This window comes from Protopterus annectens, chromosome 2.part0 (assembly GCF_019279795.1).
Source record: "Protopterus annectens isolate FY-2018-M chromosome 2.part0, PAN1.0, whole genome shotgun sequence".
Lineage (NCBI taxonomy): Eukaryota > Metazoa > Chordata > Ceratodontiformes > Protopteridae > Protopterus > Protopterus annectens.
In genome coordinates this window covers 1,995,200,935-1,995,214,839 of record NC_056728.1, presented here as the reverse complement: position 1 = coordinate 1,995,214,839, position 13,905 = coordinate 1,995,200,935, and positions in this window count along the sequence as shown.

Sequence of the window (13,905 nt, the reverse complement as noted above, 5' to 3'; positions counted from 1 at the left end):
TGCTGTCCATCACCAAGGGACATTGGTGACAAAGGGTGTATTGGCAGGATAACTGTGCTCATTGATGGGGTTGACAGCTGTGTACTGTCAATCGGCTGACCAATGATGGACCCTGGCATACCTTTCTGTGCCATTACACAGATGTCATCATTATCAGTACCCATGGCACCTGATTCAGGTTCCCTGTTGCATGACACCAGAGCAGCACCAGAACCTGTGGGAGGGAAACAGGAAACACAGTTTACAATGTCTACACAATATTACCAGTGATGCACACATCCACACATGCACAGGTCCAGACATGCACACATGCGCACATGCACACATGCACACATGCACAGGTGCACACATGCACACATGCACGCATGCACAGGTGCACACATGCACACATGCACACATGCACCCATGCACAGGTGCACACATGCACACATGCACACATGCACATGTGCGCACATGCACACATGTGCACATGCACACATGCACACATGCACACGTACACATGCACACAGTTGCACACAAATGTACACTACTCAGTATGCATGATATCAACACACAGACACAGACACACCTGCATGCATACAAAGAGCACTACTAAGTGAGCCTAATATTACTATTACTATCAAGACTATTACAGGTATTGTTAATACACACTCACCAGCATGGATAGGCTGCATTGCTGTTACACTGGAGGGACCTGCAGAAGTGAGGAGACTAATGTCAGTGGGCACAACTGTGCCATTGTTACTGAGTATGATACAGGTCAGTAGTACAACAGTCGCCTTTCACAGGTCAGCTGCTAATATTGAGGATATCACACTTGCACATTAAATACTATGATGACAGCTACAAACCAAGGACACACCTCACACATGCATTAACTACCAGTGTACACAACAGTCAACTATACATATGGCATATTACCTGCACGCTCATAGTCTTGCTGCTGCGTGGCTCCAGCCTCCATCATAATGCATGTCTGCTGCTGTTGTTGTTTCTGGCAGACTGGAGCCACTACACTCATGAGTAGTCCCTCCAGTCTGGTGAGTGGGGGATGTGTAGCCACCCCACCACCTGTGGCAAACTGTTGCCTGTGGATATCCGACGCACGCTGATGGACATTTCTGATTAAATCACTGCAGTGATGTCGTACCTGCTCATATGTCCTATTATGCATGCCTATGTCATTTACCCGACGGACCAGGTCTTGCCACAGTGCAGCCCTCTCCTGCTGATTCTGGCTGGTGCGGGAAAAGAGCATTGCATAATCCCGCACCAGGCTCTGGTGTATCTCCTCATCCTCAGCTGCGGAGTAAGCTGGATTTCACGGGCGAGCTATGTACCTGAAAAAGAAAATAACCTGATATCAGCAATATATGTCAGCAGAATTTGGCACACATACTACACATGCTACTCGACTGTTATGATACAACATATCTCACATGTATAGCATCTGTCTGTCTATTGGTGGATACACATGTAAATGGCCAGGTATCAGTGCCCAGCCAGCAACTGTGCAACAGTACCTGGCACACTCCATATGACATACTACCAAACCCCAGCAGTCAGAACACTGATTCAGGTCCAGAGCACCTCCTCACTCTGGGGGTTTGTATCTAGGTACTGTATGGCCTACATCATCAACTACTTTGAGCTGACCACAAACTAATTGCCCTGGATATACATATCCCACCTCCACCACCAGCACAAACGACTATAGTGAATAACATTGCAGATGCAAACTTTACACTTTGTAACAGTGACATGGTATCCTTTCAGCCCACTGGGCCAGTGGAAGACACAACCCACAATGCTGACCCCTACACAAATGCTTTCTACGGACATCTCTGAGAATGCATGGATCATGCAATCCCATATATGACCAAGACACTCTCCACAAAGGGACAGCATCCTGTCTGGTGGACCCCAGCCATAGACAGATTATATTACAAAAGATGGAAGCTACTGCAAGACAGAGCATAATTCCATAAAGGGAAGGCATGTCTGATCAGAACTAGTAAGGATCTATTTTCCCTCATACAAACATCCATGGGCAACTTTGAGAGGGAAATCAAGAGGGACACTACAGATAACCAGAAGGCCTTCTTCAGTTATGTTAGCAACCTGGTCAGAATCCCTCCTCTATGCTCACAGTTAGTACACAACAACAAATAATTCACTGAAACCACAGATATTGACAACATTGTGGCAGACAGGTTCAGTGCAGGTGTCACCCCTCCCTCTCCCCAAAATATGACATAGTTATCCCAGCTGACTGTAACCTCCCTGTCATCACAGATGTCCAGGTGAGAGAGCCCTCAGGAAAGCAGAATACACAACATGACTGGGACCTGATGGTATCCCCGGTTGCATGCTACATGAACTCTGACAGGAGCTAAACACACATATAGAAGTGCTATGTAACACTAGCCTGACTACAGTATATGTACCTGTACACTGGCGCATAGCAGCAGTGGTTCCACTCCACGAAGGAGGCACCTCAACATACCAATACAATACAACACAATACAATACATTACAATACAATACTATACAATATGCTATTGCCCCTGGGATTACAGCAGCATACTGTTCTGCTACCCTGACCATTGTGACACATGTGGTATGATGGTACCTGCTGCTGTCACACAGTTACATAGGGTGACTCATATGGCATATTACCTATCTTCTAACTAACATTCAGCAGGGGTATGTGTGACATGTACTCATGGGGAGTCTTGCTTCTTAACACTGTGTGGTTTATTGCAGGGTATGTCTTATCTGTGGGTAGGAACCTTTACCTCCACATGTGCTCTCTATTGCAGTGGCATGGATGACACACAGCAGTCATTTAGGTTCTGGATGGTGTGAGGTGTTACTATGGTTGTTGGACATCTGTCATGGGTGTGACTTACGTATGTAAATCCAGGAGTGGTAACCTCTATGTGGGTAGTATGTGTGTACTCTGTGGTGTTGTCAGTCACTGTGCATTGGTAATGTGTTTGAGTGCATTGTCACAGTGTTGTACATGTCACTGTGTCCTTCTCCATACCTGTAGCTGTCATGTGAGGTACATACCATGGCAGCCATTATGTGGTGTGGAGGGGTACACTGACCTATATGTTCTTAGCTGACACACCATGTCTGCTGACACATACCATGTACAGTTATTCCAGAAATAGTGTGCCACTGTGAATATCATTGGGGGGACTATTGTACACATTTATGACCCTGTTCACCCTTGACACATGCAGTGGTGGGCAGCCAATCACATATCTGGTGGTTACTGGTGTAGGTGATTTGAAATGGGGTATGGTACTCCAGTTTTGACACTGGTGTTCACTCCATGCCTTTGTCACCAGGCACCTGTTGCAATACATCTGTACACATGTGCCTCACTCAGAATATATATACATCTCTCTCTCTCTCTCTATATATATATATATATATATATATATATATATATATATATATATATATATATATATATATGTCTGTATACATATACACATATATATATATATATATATATATATATTGATGTACATATATTGCTATAGATATGGGGAGGGGGGGTGTGATACAGAGGGAGTGAGAGTGACAGAGGGGGTGGGACAGGGGGTGTTGAGGTCATCATATACAGTCATACCTGTAGATAGTCAGATCAGTCTGTCTATGTATATGTATCTACATATACCTATATCTGTATGTGTGTATTACATATATATGTTTGTACATATTCTAGCTATCTACATCTGTCTATGTATTCCTACATCTCTCTCTAAGTATGTATACATATATGCATATTATATATATATATATATATATATATATATATATATATATATATATATATATATATATATATATATATATATATATATATATATATATATATATATATATATATATATATATATATATATATATATATATACATACATACATACATACATATTTTGACATACATACGTATCCATATGATAGACAGGTATATCAACATGTTTGTCTACCATACTGTATACACACACTAACATACTGCTAAACATACATAACTGTGAAACCTACTTTGTACATTGCACTACAACCTACATTCAACCTACATTGATATGTGCACATAGATGCTCTCACATACAAATGTATGTACAGCCTTTACTGATAGTTGCTGTATGTCCCCTGCCCTTTGCAAATCTTCATATACATATGGATACAGACCAATGACACATATGGAGGGTTCACAGTATGTAGACCTTTATAGTATTACTTTACATTACCTGTGTTTGTCACAGCTGCTTGTGTTGCCATCTGGTTTTGTGTCCTGCTGCTCCACTTGCCAGTTGTCAGCTTTCAGGTGGCTGTTGCTGAACAGTTTTGTTTGTGTATGTTTATTTTCATTTTTCTCTGTCTCTGTCTCTGTCTCTGTCTCTCTCTCTCTCTCTCTGTCTGTCTCTCACTTCCTCCTCAGGGTGCAATGAAAGTATTGCATGTGTGGACTGGGAGTACAGCATACTTTTGTAGGTATCTGCATATGTCCATGTGATGGCCTCTGCACCAATTGTTAGCCAGCATTTGCTAATTGCATGCAGCCAGTTGTGTACTGACTGCTGTTCTCACTGTGATTTCAGAACAGTGCTATAAAAAGGTATGTGAGATAGGCATAGCCCTTTCAGATTTTAAAAGCAGGGACCATGCTGGTATGCTGTGGACAATGTTCTGTGAGTGTAAAGTTTGGTATCTCTCTCATATTTCCAGCTGTGTTGTAGATTAACATTTCTCCATTCATTTCTCCAGTTTCCTGTACTAACTGTGTATGTACACTGACACCTACGACTACTACTACTGTTAATGTGTGTGTGTGTGCTTTCCTTGCACTTTTGCTTGCACTTTGTTGCTATGGCTTCAATATTTGCCCTTTACAGTCACTACTTGTATGCTTGCTAGGTGTCCTGACTGTAGTGTACTACTGTGGCTTTCCTATTTTCCATGTACATTCACACCTTGGAATGCTTGCTATATCTGCTAGGGTGTTACAGCATGCAGTGTGGTCTGGCCATGGTGTGGGCCTTGACATCTATTAGGGTATTTGAGTATGCTGCTGAGCAGGCCCCAGAGACTCTCAGGTGCATCTGTTATCTGCCTCATGGAAATTACATATCAGTGGGGTACACCCATTAAATTGTCTGGTATGCTGCAGTTGTGACTGTGGGATAGCATGAGCATATGTATTGCTACACTTTTTCTGCCATGCAAGTGGTGCATACTTTCAGGACTCCATAGTTACCATTGCATATGTTGTAACACCTTTCTGCCTACTGTTTGTACATTTCACATGGAGTCTGTGGGGCATCGCTGTAACTCATTCACTGTTGCTATGTCTAGGCTCTTAACTATTCAACTATGGTGGTGTCAGACCTCTCATGTGTACAAATATTTGCAGGTTGTCCACATTTCTGCCTCATATTTTGGTCAATATCTCATGCACAGCTTTTTCTGGCAAATCACTTTGGGCTCAAGTCAGAATATAGTGACTAACATTCAAGTTTCAGACTTCATACCCTTCCAAACATCCCACAAAATGCAGAACCTGTTACTCTCTGAACTGTCTAAGTTTGTTGCAACATTTGTAATGTGTCCCTGGTTTTGGCCCTTTGCTCCACATATTTTATTACTTGGTCCAGATGTGTTCCTGTAAAAGGATGTGGGGTATGGGCAGTGATTATCCTGCTGTGAGTATGTGTGTGGCTTGCAAGGTGCTACAGTGACATTATTACCTACTAGCTACCAACTAGCATGGCTGTTTCTGTTCACTCACTACTATTATGGAAATCCACTAGTTTTGACAGTAATTCTAAATGACATGCTTTGTGTACTACACATCCTATATTCCCTTTACATTAATTCCTACTATTACATGATATATTTATTTTAGCACAATGTTCTTGTATAACATTCATGGCTTAGTGGTAAGTCATGCAGACTACTGTTTCCAAGGTCCTGGGTTCGGGACTGTCAGTGGGATTTTATTTTGCTTTTGAACTGACTACAAGACCTGTCAATCAGAGTGCCTAAGGCACTTTTAACCAGTTGTAACTGGGTTAGCGCTGGTTTGCGCAGAGCTCTCGCATGCACACTGGCGTTCAGCTCCACTCACACCCACTTAAGACCGCTTAAACGTGCTTACTCTTGTGCACACCAGCGCTATTTTCTTTGAAAGAAATGAAAATGGGGAGACAGGAAAGTGGTGAAAAAGGGGTCACAAAGAGGGTAAGACAGTAGGGAAACAAGCTTGGGTTTTGCAGGAGGGATGTAGGTAAGGCCCATAGCTGCCCATTTCTTCATCAGCAACATCTGTGCATATGTTTGTAATTTGGTGTGACATTTGATACCTTCCACCCCTGAGAGAGGTGTAAGGACAACAATAATACTTGTTGTACAGCCAATTGTAATTGATAGTTTTCATGTCTGGCAGACATATGTGCGGAATGGGCAGCTATGTATGGGGCGTAATTTTTTTGTAGGTACAGAGTGCCCTTTTTTTTTTCAGGTGAGAGTGGTATGTCAGGTGAAGGAAGTTGGTATAGCTAGGGAGGTAGGTTGGGTAGGTCAACAGACAAGACAAACAAGACGTATATAGGGGCAGTGTATGACACGTGTGGGGGGGGTTACACAATTGACGGGGAGGACGGAGGTTTGGATATCCAGAGCCCATGAGCCCACAGATGGCAACAGTGGAACTGATATCCCCACCCATGGGCAGTTGCCACTGTTCCTTCACTGCTCAGGATGGGGCTGTGCTGGGGGCTGTGTAGGCTGGGCAACAGGCATGCCTGTAAGTTGTGCCACCTGTGCCTCAAGCTGGCGTAGGGGCCCAAGAACAGAGTCCTGGATCTCCCTACGTACCACAGTCCGGACGCTACGGAGGGTGAGTGGTGGTTCTCCTCTGGCCACTCTTGCAGAGGAGGGACGGGCCCCATCCCCTGCAGTGCTTCCACATGCAGGTGGCACAGGGCCACCAGAGGAGGGTCCAGACTGGGCACTAGTGCCAGGTGCACTCGCCAGCTGAGGTGGGAGAGGTGGGTCCGCTGGAACCCGCCTTCCCTGTCGTCCTATGTTTTGCATTATGTCATGACAGTTTGGGTTAGTAACATACAATACCATTCGCAATTAGTTGTAACAGCATGCATTAGTATTCCCATTAACCAAACACACAGATATTCACACCATTGAACAGCGAGCATAACACATGCATAATTTGAACAGCAATACACAGTCCAACAACATGCAGGGTTGATTGATGGCAACAGGCCATCAGGTTTGGATGTATGAGCAGGGCAGATGCATCAATGGACATGCAAATATTTATGACCTAACAGGACAAATGTCCAGGGGTGTTAATTGTGATTGCACATACCAATTACACGTGGAATGGATTAAATGTGGTTATAGGGTGGGGTGAAGAAAATATTATTAACACCTTCGAATACCAATACATATGCTGTACATTTCTAATAGCTACAGATATATATACACACTACTGTTCTAACTACAGTTTCCTATATGATAACTACTTCAATTTGGTGATAGGACTGTTACTGCTACATCAATATACACTTTATTGTTATTCATACACGTTCATATCTGGCTTTGTTCAGCTACATCATCCTGCTACATTTGCTTTATATAGCTATAGACAACTGTGGATGTTTGATATTTCAGACAATCATACTATCTGCATATTGCAGACTGAGAGCAACATATCCAGATTTTGGGATACACATTCCAGCTGCAGCAACACTTTGGACACATTTCGCAGTTTGGTTCTACTTGTCACATTCATTTTATTCTGTACTGACTGCAGTATACTTTATTCAGGGGTTCTTACTACTTTATTGGTGGATTCATAACTCTTTCTCACACTCTCTCACTTGTTTTCATTTTACTATTCAGGATGGTACTTACTTCTAGGCTTTATTGACATGTTTTACCTGTAGTTATTACAATCCTTTCCAGCAGTCTCACTTCTGTCATGTTTCAATATTTCAACAGGGATATATTTCACACATGTGATTTGCTCATCGTCTGCAGCTGTACTTTTCAGCCTGCTGCAGGTTGTGTACTATTATATTACAGGTGGGGCATCTTTATTTCAGACTTTATTTCAGACATTTTCATTTTTCTGTTTGGATTACAGACTGCAACACACTTTTGTAATCAAGCAATACTTGCAAATACTTTTATACTGTTACTTGCACATTTTATTACTTAGTGACTACACTGCACTCTTTTGCTAACTGTCATACTTTGATATTTCTTTACAGTTACTGGGAGTGGATTACTGACCTGCCTGGTGGCGCAACCGCACCAGCCTATCGCCATAGGCTCTGAGGTTCGCAGAACGGACACCTGCAGCTGTAATATAAATGAAGTAATATTGGAATACACATCTCCATAATATCAGCTAATTTAATTTCTTACATACATAATTAAATGTAACTTACTCAGTAGTGGGGCGTTGGGCATTTGCCAGGCCTCCTGTATCCAAAGGTTCAATTGGTCCTGCTTGTGTCTCTTCAGGTCCGCATGGTGGTGACGGACCTGCTCACCAGTCCTTGCAATCCCTGTGGCACTGGTGAGATCATGAGCCAACCGGTCCCACGCCTCAGCCCTATATGCTCCCCACAGGACCTGGCCCTGCATGAGTTGGGCCTCATGATTGTGGACTAGGAGCCAGACCATGTAACTGGACTCCTCAACGCCCCACCTCTGTGCTCGAAAGCAACTACCCTCACCTACACCTGACATTCTGGCTGCAAGTCAGTTCTACAATCGTTTATGCTGTGTATTCCTGCCTATGGGGCTTATATATGCCGTTTTTCCCGCACTTATCTGTGATTGGCCATTTTGGAATTGTATCCACTTCACAAAACCTGCTTTGTCATGCTCCACTTTCTATTCATTCCTATATATTTGCTATTACTGCACTTCTGAGTACAGCTGTCATGGCTTAGTGGTTCAGTACCTTGACTATGGTGCATGGTATCCTGGGTTCGAACCTGGCCACTGCTTTTTATATTTTATGACTGTCTAGACAGGCTAGGGGGTGTGTCTGTGTAAAGGCAGTTTTGTTACAGCTTGCTCAACGTTGCCCGTCGGTTAGCTTGTTAGCGCGATGCGCAGCTCCGTGCAAATGGGTTGCTCTGGTTCACGCCTCATTTGGCTGTCAGCACGCATATTACGCTCAGCTCAGCTAGGGTCACACAGTTTCAGCATGTGAAACCACTGCTCAGCTACGGGCACTCATTTTGCACCTGTTAAACCACTGCTCAGCTACGGGCACTCATTTTCCACCTGTTAAACCACTGCTCAGCTATGGGCAGATGCACTCACCTTGTTAAACTGTAGCTCAGCTATAGGCACAGCTGGCATTTTCTATTGTTTTGTTACCTCACATTTCTTCAAAATAAATGGACTATTTCATTACATTTTACATAAATTGTGATTTTATATGTGTACATATTTGTCAGGGACCTGTTTAGTGCTTATTTTACTAAAAAAATTGATGTTGTGGGGGCTCGAACCATGGATGCCTGCTCTTCAGCCAACGTCTCTACTGCTACGCTATTGCTTCTCAGCTTACTTTGCATATTTAGTTCTTATATGCTTTCCCACTGACTGCTAACTGTGGCTGTGCTACGGGCATGCCAGCAAACGAAGCACTCACGGGCAAACATCTTTACAATTTAAAAAAAATTATAAGATGTTCATTTGCACATTTTATGTTCGTAGTCTGTGGGGGCATGTGTTGTGTTGTGTTTATTCACATTTCCATGGACTCTGTCATGGATGTTTACTTTGGGCACTTTTACTCTTCTGGGGGTGTGTCCGCTTGCAGGGCTCGGCCTACGGACACGCCCCTTACTGTCTTACATGGACCGTGTTAGCCTTAGGTGTGATTCAGCATGCTCTCATGAATATGCAGAGCATGCTGACATCACTCCGTTTAACTGCAGCCTCCGGGTAAGAGTTATAATTCTTACACGGAGGCTTTGTGAATCCTGCCCATTGTTTGTTCTATTTTGTGTAGTATTTTATTATAGTTAAATATAAGAGAGTCAGTTAAATCATCAAGTAGATTAACCCTTAAATTTTGTCTAGTATTTTATTGCAGTTTAATATAAGAGAGTCAGTTAAATAATCAAGTAGATTAACCCCTTAATAAAGAATGTTGTTATCAGTTACTATGTATTTGGAAAATTGTTTATTTATATATTTCTTTTTAGAGTTGCAGGGCATGATTTTTGTTTTATTTTCATTAAACTGTAAACTGGAAATACTTTGGAAGGTATTTATAGATCTAATTAAAGCCTGCAAAGATTAATTAGTGTCTGAAAGGATTAAAAGTATATCATCAGCAAAGAGTTGGAGATTACGGTTTAATATTTTATTAATGTGTATGCCCTGAAGGTTATTATCTGATCTAATTTGGTTTTCAAAGGGTTCTATAAGTAATGCAAATAGTAATGGTGATAAAGGACAGCCTTTCTTTATTGGTATGGGTCCTGATCTATGTGATTCTAGTTTGCCATTTGCTGTGGAGTTTTCATATAATGATTGGATAAGAGTATTAAAAGTTGTAGGGAGTTTATATTCTTTTGGGACTAGTGAAAGATAGTTCCAGTTAACAGAATCAAAGGATTTGTTAATGTCTAGAGAGATTATGTTTAAGTCTAAACCTCTATGTTTGCTGTAATTAATTAATGTCATAATTCTTTTAAGGTTGCTGTAGTATTTCTTCCTTTGATACAGTCCATCTGATCCTCATGAATTAATGGTGGAAGAAAATGTTTGATCCTGACTGCGTTGATTGCTATGAACATTTTGTAATCTATGTTTAATAAAAATATTGGTCTATATGATGAGCATTGTTTTTCATCTTTACCTTCTTTTAGTACAGAATTGCCAATTAGCTGAAACACCTGATGTTCATAAGGGTCAATTGCATATATCCCATGTGCTTCTGATACAAGAGATTTGGGAGGTCACTCAGTGGTGGTCTAGATTTGCTGGAGTTTCCATTTTGTTTTTGCTGATTGTTTTTCAGTGACCTTCTCACTTATGGCTTTAACTTCTTTTAGTATTGGGAATATCAATGAGTGCTTCCATGAGGGGGGGTGTTTATATCTTGATTAACTATGGTATATACTTTTAAGAGCAAAGACAACAAAAATATTTTCTTTATTCTATTTACATTGTCTGGTTTTCCTGTAGCATTCACATGCTTGGTCTCTCAAGTGCTCCATAATAATTCACAACTGCTCATATCTGCCAATAAATTACTGCAGGGCAGGAAAAATAATGGCAAAGGGAATATTGGATAATGTATTGTCAGAACTGGATAGATTGGGACTTGAAACCATATACCAGCATGAATATGTTGAAAACAGATCTATTACCACCTGTAACATGATATTCCATAACAATATAATAACAGCTATGAATTAAAAAGTGTGCTGTGATGTAATTTATATAGACTTAACTTCAGCATTTGACAGGGTCATACACATATCACTGATCAATAAATTACTACAACTAGGTATTGATGTCCTCTTGAAAAGATGGATAGCTGAATGGCTTACAAATAGGACATGGCAAGTATCATTTAGCAACTAGGCAAGTGAAATCTTCGGTTATAGACAGGGTGTCCCATAGGGCTCTGTCCTAGGCCCTTCCTTGTTTAGATTGTATCTTTCAGGCCTAACTTTTTTTCATCTGAGGTGTTCTACAGTCTATACGCAGGCAATCTCAAATTGGGTAAACTGATTACATGTGTTACAGATAAGGCATGTCTGAGAAATAACTTGACTAAATTGACCATTTGGGCACAGGAGACTAATATGCTGATAAATACATCAAAAACTAAGCATATGAGATTTGGTAGGCATAAATTGAAAGGTGAATATTTAATACAACACACAATGATTGAAACTGTAGACTCATTAAGGACCTTGACATATGGGTAGATTCAGCTATGAGTTTTTCTAATCAAATCAACAAATGGGTTAATGATAGTTATAGGTTGTATAAAAAGATTTATAAATGTTTTTTAGATACATTAGACCCATACTTGAGTATGGAATAACAATATTGAAACCCTATAAGAAAACACACATGAATAGTCTGGAAAGACTACAATGGAAATATACCAAGCATATCCATGGATGTGAAAATGTTAGTTATTATGACATAGTTAAATATCTGAACATGTGCAGTGCCTTTTACAGATATCAAAGAGGAGATCTTATTCAGGTATATAGGGCATTTAGTGACAACTACCTCTGGGAATGTTTGGGGTTAACAAAAAGTACTAGAGAATCATCAGACCACCTATGTAGGAGATTCTATGGGAATGAGAAGTGTACTAATTGGTTCTCTGACAGAGTAGCTAATGAATGGAAGCATCTACCAAATTACATTAAAACAAGTACTAGTTTAGATATTTTTAAGAACAGCCTTGATACTTATTATGGGAACAATTGTTTTGGTATATTGGTAAGCTAGAAGGGCATTAATGCCCATGCTTGAAATATTTGTATGTATGTATTAGGTACAAATCCAGCCTGTATGTGTTAACAAGTGTAGTACAGTAGGCACATTTGGACAATATTGCTGCTACACACACATAATATGATAGAATCAATGTTGTTTTATTGCCGTCCGTGCTCTGAAGTATACTAATTATGACTCACACATGTCTATTATAGATGTATTGAGGTTATTACTCAATTGTGGCATAAAGCACATAGAACTGCATAACAACAATTGCAACATGCCTGAAATACTTGGACAGCCACCAGATATAAAGTTTGTGTAGCTATAAACCTGTATCATCCATATAATGATTAATGTAATGCAAGTGTTATAAGAAATGTGTAAATCATGACACATAAAACTTGAGCTACTGCATCTCTGTCTTAAATTTGATTAGAATCAGACCTTTTTCCATGAGTATACTTCTTATTTTGCATGAAAGTTGTTATGGAGTACTGTACACCACTGCTAATTCCTGTTGTAAGTTCAACACCTCAAAATATAATTACACATGTACTAATTTTTTGCCATCTGTCAGGCAAATGAGCTTGTCTGCTGTGTGCTTCAGGGTTAGATTAAAAAAATGTGAGTGGATTGTAAAACTTTTGCATGTGTTAATGGACTGTTGTACACAAGATATGTGGGTTTCTTTGTGTTGCTCACACATCATTAAGAAAAGTTATCTCTGCACTCCAACACTTCAACTGGGAAATGTTGCACATTGGTGTGGAACCCTTTCACATAGAATTCCTAAGTGTTATTGATGAGTGTAGTGTCATATTTTTGACTTGTTTCTACTTAGACTGCACAGTGTCCAAGCATAAGCACATACAATTGAAAATGACACCACAAGTGACTAATAATTGCATACTGTCCTCACAAGGTGAACGCTCATGATTACTTGGCTGCCAATCTGCTGTTTCACAAATGTGATTGTCATGAAAACACTATACTGTGACATTGGTGCATGTCACTCACACTAATGCAATGTACATGAATGACAGGTTTGATAACTTAGAGCATTGTGTAACTGCATGTGATCTGCACATTTTTGTTACTTCTACCTGTCATTATAGGTAGGTGGTTAAATGTAGTGCTGACTAAGTTTTATGAGCAAATATTTTTTTGCATGTGGTTTTGTGTGTGTGTGTGTGTGTGTGTGTGTGTGTGTGTGTGTGTGTGTGTGTGTGTGTGTGTGTGTGTGTGTCTGTGTGTCTGTGTCTGTGTGCGTTAACTGCTAGTAAGGATGTCATTGACTCTTGCATCTGATGTGTCCATGTCCACTCAGGAAAACACATTTCAACTGGGATTGTACAACCC